The sequence below is a fragment of the Anas platyrhynchos genome, chromosome Z (genome assembly GCF_047663525.1).
Source record: "Anas platyrhynchos isolate ZD024472 breed Pekin duck chromosome Z, IASCAAS_PekinDuck_T2T, whole genome shotgun sequence".
Classification (NCBI taxonomy): domain Eukaryota; kingdom Metazoa; phylum Chordata; class Aves; order Anseriformes; family Anatidae; genus Anas; species Anas platyrhynchos.
Window position 1 is genome coordinate 78,341,092 of NC_092621.1, and position 10,771 is coordinate 78,351,862.

The 10,771-nt window shown below is 39.9% G+C and overlaps 1 long non-coding RNA gene across 2 annotated transcripts; it reads left to right on the forward strand.

Annotated features, from left to right (window-relative positions):
• The first annotated feature begins 1,334 nt into the window (after positions 1–1,334).
• Positions 1,335–10,699, forward strand: LOC101790450 (uncharacterized). 2 transcript variants are annotated; one of them, XR_011805951.1, is made up of 4 exons: positions 1,335–1,710; positions 1,814–2,560; positions 2,883–3,097; positions 4,236–10,699. It is a non-coding gene; the product is annotated as an uncharacterized lncRNA (long non-coding RNA). The 2 variants fall into 2 exon arrangements; XR_005261938.2 differs by having other exon boundaries at positions 6,271–10,699.
• The last annotated feature ends 72 nt before the right edge of the window (positions 10,700–10,771 follow it).

Below are 10,771 nucleotides of genomic sequence, written 5' to 3' on the forward strand. Positions count from 1 at the left end.
ATCAAGTCTCCCGAGAGATACCTTACATAACAGGAAATTGTGGATAATCACAGAAAAGACATCAAAGCCATTTCAGATATTTCTAACACAACAAAAATATATGAGATGTTAAGGGGTGGGGGGTGGGTGCGAATTAGCATTTCATTTCCCATTCTGCATGGGTTTGGAGCAGGGCTTGTGAACCTGCTGGGGTGCCGAGGTCCGACCAGCCTGCCGCGTGTTGCCTTCAGACCGTGTGATCTCTACAGGAGAGCGCCGAGCGGGAGCAGACGTAGCGGATCAGAAGCAGTCAGGGAACATTAACTGCATACATGCATAATTATTACTACAGTGACCTGATGGAAATTGTGCGAGGGTTTCCAAATGCTGCCGTGTACCAGAAACGTGAAGAATCAAACCTTCCTCAAGCCCCTTTGTGTCTCCACGCATGTGTTAGCAAATAGAAATGACTAATAATATTATAAACAAATATTAATCTCCTAGCAGCCTCTCGAATTTCAGCGTGGATTTTCAAGAGTGGCTGGGGGCTTTCACAACGGTAAAAGGCTGCGGCAGTACATAGCTGAGCGTTACGCCAGCGTGTTCTGTGCAGGAAGAGCTACAAAAATAACAAAATGCAAGAGCGAGGGGCTCTTACTGCCACAGCCTTCGCAGTGTGTGCCGTGGATCCATCTGTCTGTCTCTTTATGTTTGTCTGTTGATCTCGCTGTGCTACAGAAGTAGTATGAGGACTTCAAGGAGGAAAAAGATGAATTCAAATTCATCACACTTGTGTGTGTGTGTGCGCGCGTGCTTTTTTTTGTTGTTGCTCTTTGTTTTTTTTCCAACGCTGTACAATGGTGCTGGGCATTGCACAACAACATAGTTATGTCAGGGGTGGGGGCTGTAGGTTGTGGAGTTTTAAAATATGCCGAAATTAATGAAACACAATCCACTGATCCATGGTTTTATACCAGCCTGTCTCAGTCTAAGGTCAAACTAAAAAAGTTTTCTGACAAGAGCTTCAGGACTGGCTCTCTTTCAGTTTTGCTGCTGAGTTAGCTGGTTAGCTAAGTAAGTATAGCATAACCAGTAAAATAATCCAAAAGAAAGAAAATAAATCTACAAATTTTAGGCTAAAAACAAAAGTTATGGTAACATAACTGTCTTCAAGTTTTGCAATAATCCTCCAGTACTTTTGCATCCCAAAAGGCTCCAGATGTGACCAGCCACTGCAAAATGGCAAGTTGTTTATCAGCGCTCTGCATTGCAAACTGGCACCTGTAATTTCACTCGCACTTTGCATCAGCAGAATTAAGATATCCAGAAGAAAAAAAAAAAAAAAAAAAAAAAAAGAAGAAGAAAGAAAGAAAAAGCACGTAGACAGGTTTCTGCACGTTAATGTGTAAGCGCTGGGAGCCAAATGCCCCGTCTGCCACCCTCCAGGCGAGGCGGACGGCGTCGGACCCTCCCTCCTGGGCTGCCTGCATGGGGCACGCTCCCAGCGTTTCTCTCTGCTGGGTGCTGAGGGTGCCTGCGTCAAGCGGAAAAGAGAGAGCGCAAACAAGCTGGCTACTGACAGCACTGCTGCCAAGCACCGTGCTTGTCCTCGCCCCTCCACGAGCTGCCTGGCTCGGTGGGGTATCGCGACCCACCACCCTGCGGTGCTGCCCACCAGACCTGGCTGCTGGCCACTGGCAGCTGCAGGCTGAGCTGGGTGGCCTTGATCAGGTTGTCTTCTTCTCTCCTCACACCTTCACCTTGTGCTGGGGAGGAAAGCTTCCTCTTGATTACTGCTTTCTAAAAATGAGTGCTACCTTCTTCATTTTTACAGGTGTTGAATCCCAGTTGGTGATAAAAGCGATGAAGTGAGCCGTGCTGCACTCGAGGGGCAGATATATTTTCAGAAAGTCACCTCCTCCTTATTTGTGAGAAGCACCTGCCAATTAGTAGGCTTAAAAATATCACTAGAGTTACATAAGATCTTTTAAAATTCGTCTGCTTCTTGACTCCGCAGCACTTCACCTATTACTAGAAGTAATCAACCTTCATTGTGCTTTAAAATAAACTTGAAGTCAAGCGGCCCGGAAGAAATACGAGCAAGAAATTCCAAACTGCTTCCTTCTGTGCACAAATGGACATGGCACGTCAGGACGTGGCTTAGTGGTGGACTAGGTGGTGCCAGGCTGATGGTTGGACTCGATGATCTTATGGGTCTTTTCCAACCTAAACAATTCTATGATTCTGTGATCCGAAGCATTCAAAGACTCCCCCGCCACACGCAGCCTGAGTTTGTGCTATTGATCTTGCTGGGGGTTGTGAATCTGCATCCCTGGCCGAGCACCTCCAAAACGTGGTGCTAGTGTGAGTTGGCACACCACCCTTCTCCACTAATGACACGTAATTTATGTGTTCAGAGTTTACGGGCATTACGACGGAAATGGCTGAATGAATTCCAGACATGCTCTTCTGAAATTTTTAAGGGAAGACTATATGGGAATAGCTTTTCTGGAGCAAAAGCTGACAAATGTCATCTCCTGGAATAGTTGCAGTTCTGAGGGCCAGAGGAGAACAATTTCAGGTAATGTGGGTCCCTGCTAGGAGTTGCACGTACATCTCAGGTACACAGAGCATAAGGGTAGAGCAAGTGTGCTGCTTGTTGTGCTGTAAAATGCATTTATACACAATGAAGTTTGCCTAAAGTAAGTATTAAGCCCTCCATAGTTTATGTTTATTATATGGTGCATTGTAAGTAGCAGAGGCTTTCTGGCTTAAATTTGTAGAGGATCCTGAAGTCGATACCCGGTATTTTTCAGGAACTGATTTAGGCCACTGAAGTCGATGAGAATTTTTCTTTTGCCTTCTGTGATCAGGCTTTGAGGTTGGGTTTTCTATGTTACCAGAAAACTAAGATGGCCCTTTCTCCTCCACTGCCATCCTAACTGGAGAGTTTTGGGACAGGAACTGCACTGCAGGAGGGACCGATCCATGGCCCTGCTACAGCTACGCCAGGAGAGCACCAACAGCTGGCAAGCGCCCGTTCCGTCTGGAGTCTTGCAACTGAAGCAAAGCCAAATACATTTAGGCTGATGACTTGATTCCCTCATCAGAAAGATATGTGAGTAAGAATTGTTCTCTATCTTGTAAAAACAGCACTATGCTTGTACATGCATGTGTAGAACTGTTAGAGATTTTACAAGATACACGGGAATGTGTGCCTGCTTATCGGAGGAGAGAAGCGAGCTCAACATTAAAAAAAAAATCCACCCTCTAGCTGAGACCTTGCCTGCCAAGTTTTAGCTGCGTATGCTCTGTTTGAAGCACATACTCCCACGTCCCGCGCTGAGAGGTGAATGCACTCTTTAATTTAGAGTGAAGATTTAGGACCAAATTCTGCTTTCATTTACATCATTAAAATCCTAATGAGGCTGTAAATCAGGATAAGAATATGGTTGAGGTCGATCGGGTTGGATGGGTTTAAATGACTGTAGAATTTGTCCAGGTTAGGTAGAAATATAAACCAAAGGCTAGCCAAAGCAGAGCAATGAAACAAATACAAACGCTCATGGAAAAAGATTTCACATTAGTATTAAGATCTGACATTCATAACGAGGATGTTATAATGGCCAAAAATTATTTACAAAGGTCTGAAATTTAAATTCTTAGTTAAAATACTCTTGATAAAGTAAGTAAAAATGCATTTTTTTACTGAGGTTGACAATTTTCTTTCATTAAACTGTTAACAAAACTTCCTGTCTTTCCCAAAATATGCCAGCATGACTACCTTTTCCACGATTTCCTTGTTGTTAACAGGCTTCAGTTATTTCAAATTTCAGATATTTCAAATACAAATGGGATGACCTGGCAATATGTATGCCTTATATTCACTGAGAGCTTTGGTTATGCATATGCAGCAAATTTGTTTTTGAATTAGAATTTGGAGTACTTTTAATTTTGCCAATGTTAAGCAATCTTAATATTTATTTGCCAATCAATAAGCAATCTAAACTTGCTGATTAATAATCTTCTAGGTAATGCATTTCTAGGATGGTGTTGGTGCCGTGCACCAAAGCTGCTGCCATTTCATGAGCTGTTGTTGACATGGCAGGTCACTGATGAGGTTGACTGTATTCCACCTCTTTTTTTTTTTCCAGTCTTTCTCTTTTATTTCCTCTCTCTCTCTCTCTCTCTCTCTCTGTCTTCATGATTAGCAGATTTCCATTCTATTTTAAGTCTCAGTTAATGCTGTTTTATAGTGTTTCAGTACAGGGGAGCAGAGACTGGAAGCTGCAAACAGCACCCTGGTCCTGTACGTCCTGTCCAGGTCATGGATTTCAGTGGCAGCCTCCCCTAAGCACGGCCCGTGGAGTCAGCCTCTGAGCTGTGTTGCCAACTTATTTTTATATTCCTTAAAAAGACATGCAGTACTTGCCAGGAAATACAAGAAAATAAAATGAGTCACTAAAACAGTAGTTGTTTTTATTGGAAATTATTAAAACAAATAGTAATGTTATCATATGTAAACTTTATTATTAACATTTCTAGAGCAAAATGATTTCTGATAATGAGTAGGGATATAACATCAAGGGCCATTTTGTCTTACAAATAATATTAATATGAGCTGATGCAAGTAGTGAGATTGCCTAATATAATTTTGCTGACACAAGACATGTAATGAGAATCTATGGAATATGGCATATAAACCCATTGTCTTGTGAGCAAAGCTCACGTCTCCAAACTGCACAGCAGCAAATCTATGATTTAATTGTGAAGCTCTTTCCTTACAGGCAGCATTAATTCCATATGCCACTGATGTTAATTATGTTTATATTAGAGACACACACAAACACGATTATTCTTTCTTTTCTGAAAGGTGAAGGGAGAGGTTCTAAAAAGCAAGACAAAATTCTTTGTAAGATTTCAAACCCGTAAGAGTATTTACAGACAAAGAATCACAGATAAACAGACCTGAAAATTGAAATTATTTGATTTTTTTCTTTTTCTCTGTTAAGTACATCATGATCCCAGGTCAAGATTCTCTGTTGTCTCTGAAAACTGCAGTATCTATTTTCTTGCATCCCTTGATCCAACTAGCAATATCACACCACAACCCAACACTTATAATACAGCCTTTAAGATCGGCTTATGCAAAGGGCAGTATCTGAGGGGATGAAAATGTCAAACAATTTAAATTATATTGTTGAAACTACTTAGTACCTAGAATTCTTGAGCTTCAAGTAGGTGATTTCCAATGCCCTCTTCGTTGTTGCTATTTAACCCAGCAGTTCATAGTTCCTAAGTGTGAAACCATGTGTGCAGAGGCATATTTCCTAATTTTATGATTACACAATAAAACATACATTACAGTAAAGCTTATAATTAGATTTCTAGTGAAAATGTTTCCATTTGTGACTAAAATACAGACTATGAATTTTTTGAAATATTTGCCTGAAATGTGCTGTTTCTATAAACAATCCTGACAGCAAAACTATTAGTTAAAATATTCGCAAAAAGTAAGCAAGAGGAGCATGAATATGGCCAAGTCCAATTCAGTTTTCTGTCTTGGTAAACACTTGTGAAAACATTTCTAAAAACATGTTTCTAGCTCTACCTCAGAATACCGCTGTGATAGACATCAAATCTTTCTAAACCACCTAAATATGTTCTTTATAAAATTACAAAACATATAAATATACATTTGATCCCAAGAACAACAAAAGAACTTTTATACAAATGAAATGATGCAAGGTGGCAAAGTCAAGCACTCAACAGGTAGGAATCACTGGTGTGATTCTTGCTGGTGAAACCTTGGTTACACATATGTTGAAGCTATCTTGAAAGACATGTGCTTATGCTACCTTTTTGAAAGAACAGCTGCAAAGTTAGTTCACAGAATGGTTTTACAAGCTACCAGGTATTTATTCCACCTCAGTTTTCAATATGTGACTACAGCCTTATGTGTAGTGTGGAACACCTTGGAACTGTACCGTGAAACCAGATCTATTAACCTTGCTTTGGTTTTCCTACAGTGTTATTGTAACATTTGGAGGCACAAAAGCTTTAATCAATTCATTTCCAGAACAACTGTGACAGCAAAGAAGATGAAAACTAAGGCAAAAGAAAATTAAAAATGAACTTGTTCTGGAGTCCAGCTATAGAATGTCCATGCTCTTTCTTCTGACTAATTAACATTTTACTTATTCTGTTAGTTTTTCATTGCCATTAAGAGCTTAAGCTTTACCTAGCTGCCCTATTGGTAACTGAATCAAAACTGTTCGTTTTCAATCCCAGCTCCCTTTCAGCTGCATTCTACCCTGGAGATGTCCTTACCACAGAGATTCATAAATTTTCCCTGCTATGGTTATCTGAGCTGATCTGCTTCTGGGCATACCTTGAAATGCACGTATCTTGTCAACACAGGCAATTTGGCCATCACAGCCCTGTCAAGACGTGCAGTCTAAATATTCCCACACTTAACCTCAGTTACATATTTGGTACACTGGAAGGCGTCATGATTGGCCAAATGGGCGGTCAGAACCCCAGAAAAAAGCTCTTCTGGATCACCAACGCACCATTTTCCTAAAACGACCTGGAAGACACTAAAGAGATGGTAATAATGCAGGCTGGAATTTGACGTAAAATAAATTGCTAAAGATTCTCAGGAGCAACACCATTTGATGTTGAAAGATGGCAATATTCAAGGACTTTGATGTCTGAAGGATGACACCTCTAATAGCAGATTGCCTCCTAGTGCCATGCTAAGGTAATGACTGAGAAGGCAAAATATCCAGTCGCTTCCACCAATTCAGGCATTTGCATGCAAGTCCATCATTTAATTCATGAGTAAATTTCATATCATGAAATTTAATGTCCGGTTTTATGAGCGGATCATCATTTTCAAATAAGGAAGAAAAAATACTTTGGATATACTTAAAAAAAATCAAAAAGATATTTCATCTGCCACCAAAAAAAAAAAAAAAGGTTGTTTCTCGTTTCTATCACAAGTTACAGAAATCTCTTGTTATATCAAGTTTGTACCAAGGACACTCTGCATATTTTTTTCTATTTAAAACTTTAATTTAGATCATTCAAATACTTATCTTAGCGTGTAATAAACCTTTACTTTTTCTATATCTGATATGGATGATGGGAGAAGAAAAAAAAAAAGGAAAAAAAAAAAAGGAAAAAAAAAAAAAGAAGAAGGTATTTGTCCTAGGTCCTTTCCTTTTTCTCTGAGCCTGAGGATGTCTTTTGGAAGCACAGCTCCTCCATCTTCTTTCCAGAAATGACATACATAATCTATACTTCTCTGTGCTTGCTTGGCAGAAGTAAAACAATTTTTTATCTCCCACCCTTCAGATCTTTCACTAAGAACAGTCAAGTGAATTTCACACCTCACACAATTGCAAAGAAATTACAGGCACATTGAGAACACTTGACTCAGTTTGCTTCCAGGATAATGTATTTTTGGTAAGAAGTAGAATTTACAGTATGTAAACCCTGTCTTTGCAAATGAAATGTAGCAGCATGAGGGAACATTATATATATTCAACTTCAAACATACATTTGACAAAACAGAAGAGAGTGTCCGATGGCATATCTGGCAGCCGTAGACAGCGGAGGCAGAACTGCTTCCTACCGTCCGACCACGCGGGGATCCCACGTGAAGACGCAGATCAAAGGGGGGCACAATGAACTTGTGGTCTCCCTACCCTTCACCTGGTCTTACACAAGGATCCTGGTGTTGTGGTGCAGACTTGTGCACGTGAGGAGGAGGCACCATGAGCTGTGAGCATCACACCGAGGCTGAGCACCACGGGGCCTGGGCTGCTGGTGGCGACGAGCACGTGCCTCTCCCGAGCGGGAGAGCAGGAGGCATCCCGAAGAAAGAGAAAGCAGGAATGTGATATATTACAACACTCGCTGAACTGGCTGGCAGACGTGGCTTGGCTTGGGTGGCCTGTCTCATTCCAAGCAGTCCACATATCCTTTGCCGTACCTTACTGCTGGTGCCACGCTACTTCTCGCTGCAAAAAGGTCTTATGGGGTGAATGCCACAAACGAAGAGCCACTTTTTAACGTTAGCAACATTTCTGTCTGATCAGATGCCGAACAGATTAGCCGCCTTAGACTCAGAATCCCGGTACAGCGCAAGGAGCCACAGGAACCCTGAGTAGCCATGGGAATAAATGTTTATCTTCAGAAGGTCAAAACCTATCACAGTTTCAGTTTTCAGCTAAACATGGGTAAAGAGTTCCTACGGTTCAGCTCTTTAAAAAAATCTGTAATAAAACTGTCTGGAGGAAAAAGGTTGACTTGCTCCCACAGGATTCATTATTTCTCAAATAAATGTTATGTGGCACTTCTATATGTTTATATTGTGAATTCACCAGTTTCTGCTATGTATTTTAAATAAAATAATATTTAATAATAGTTCATGGCAGAGGTCTTTTTAAAAGGTACAATAGTTACAGCATTCAGACATGTTATATACTTCATTTGAATGAGAAAAAAAATGTTAAAATTTATGATTCACTTGCATTACAGAAATTTTATTTTACTGCCATTATCAAAATTACATTATTTAAGCACTGCACAATTTTAATACCAAATTATCTTTTCACTGAAAAATTCTGCGTGGTCAATTACAGTGTATTAGGATCCCCAACACCATTTTTATATTACATTACAAACATCTCTTGTGCATGGCTTCTTCAACATAGCTTTTCTGTTTAATCAGATAGAATCTCAGAGTTGAGATTTACAAACTGGTCTGGATCAGGAAGTATATATACAAGATAATGACATTGGGATCTGTTATGCTAAACATACTTGCTTATCATCTGTGTTCTGTTTGTCTTTATATATATATCTATATATCTCTCCCTCTCTCTATATATATCTACATCTATATATATGTTTGCTAATTTTCCATATAAGAATATTAACAGGGTTTTTAGTGTACATGGATTAAGTTATTGTATTAGGGCTAGAGTAGCTAAGTGGGTGAAACTGAGGAAATGCAGGAAGAAGCTGTTGTCTGGGGAGCTGAGAATTAGTTTCCAGCAGACATGTTGCTGCTTACACTGTCAAGGCTCAGTGCAGCAAAAAGCGCTGGGCCCAGAAGAGTGGATTGTTTCACTTGCTTGAATTCTTGGTTGGCTCTTATTGCTCTAGGTCAGTTATTAATGAGGAAAATAAGGTTATTGGAAATAAGAGATGCTGACAGTCCGACGTATATATTTCTGCAAAACCCATATAATATCAGGTAAAAATAGTACTCACATGATGCTGATTAAAAAAAATCAGACACCTTTCAAACACATCCGAATTTAACTGGACATTTTAAAATATATGACACTGGAGAGTGTAGCTACAGTAAATAACAGATACGCACACTATGGGTTAAAGTGTCTAATTTTACTCATTATAATTAAATGCTAATCAAATCAAAGCTGACGCCATATCTAACAAAGCTCACGTTGCCCTTCTCATAGAGCGTATCCAGGTTGGAGGGGTGAGTTTCATCCCCTTTCTCTTGCCTGGAAGTCGTGTATACAAGCTAGGATGCTGTTTGGACTCCACTGATGAGCATTTTCTCTTACCTGCCAACATTTTGTCTAATGTGTGCTATTGAAAAAGCTGCACCATTAAGTCTGTGGTCAAGGAAGGACCATGTTGAATACCAGGAAACTGAGTGGGAAAAACGTTCTACAGGACTGGTCTCTTTGAAATAGGCAGCCAAGGCATGGGGTTGGAAATAGGTGGTCTTTATGGTCCCTTCCAACCCAAACCATTCTGTGGTTCTGTGCTTCTATATCATTCTGTGATCTTTGGTTTAGCTTAGTTCAAAAGGAGTCCAATTTTCATGCTTCAGGATGCAAACAAAAGAATGGTAAGTTAGGATAATTAGTAGATGCATTTCAAGAGCAAACTGGTTTGAACTTAAAGCGATAATGCAGATATGCCACTCTTCAAGCCATTATTTAGCACACATTTTAAACCTTAGTTATCTGTGCTGCCTCATATCTGAAAAGGAGAGATGGGCTGGAATACAGAAGTGAACTTCTTCCGCTGATGACTAAATGCCTCTCAAATTTCACTGCAACATTCCTGAAGAAATCCTTAACTGCACAAGCAATGGAGTGTTTGCATTTGTCTTATCAAAGAAATAGCTCTGAATGGTCACCCGAGAGCTGTACCTCCATTTGCCATAAACCAGCGTAACGTTGGCGTGGGGCGAGCAAGTAAGGACAACAGCGATGAACACTGAGCATGCAATAATGTTTCACATTTTTCGTCCTGGTATATGTGATCACTGGAGAGTTGCTGAAAAAAAAATGCATATAACTAATAGCAAAGGGAATACACATGTAAATCCACCGTGATCGATTATGAGTATGTGACACTATGGGTAGGTACTTTTATCTGGAGCATCTGAGACCATGAGGAGAGACTAACGGGTCTGAACTACCTGAGCTTAACCTGTCTGGATATATGAAACAATTTATTTGCATGAAGAGCATTGGAGATATTTGATGTCTTAACTTTGAATAAAATCCAAGCTTTTAATACAAACTTATAGAAAATTATCATTTTTAACGTATATGAGAAGTATTTAACTTCTGGTAATTTAGGACACGGTCCAGTCCAACAATCCAGAAAGGCCAAATTATACATAATAAATGATCGTTGAGAAGGAGGTATCATGTTATCCATCTTGTCCACAGCAAATTATAAAGCCATTCTAAACCACAAATGTTGAGTTCTTAATCAAAGAAACTACTTACAA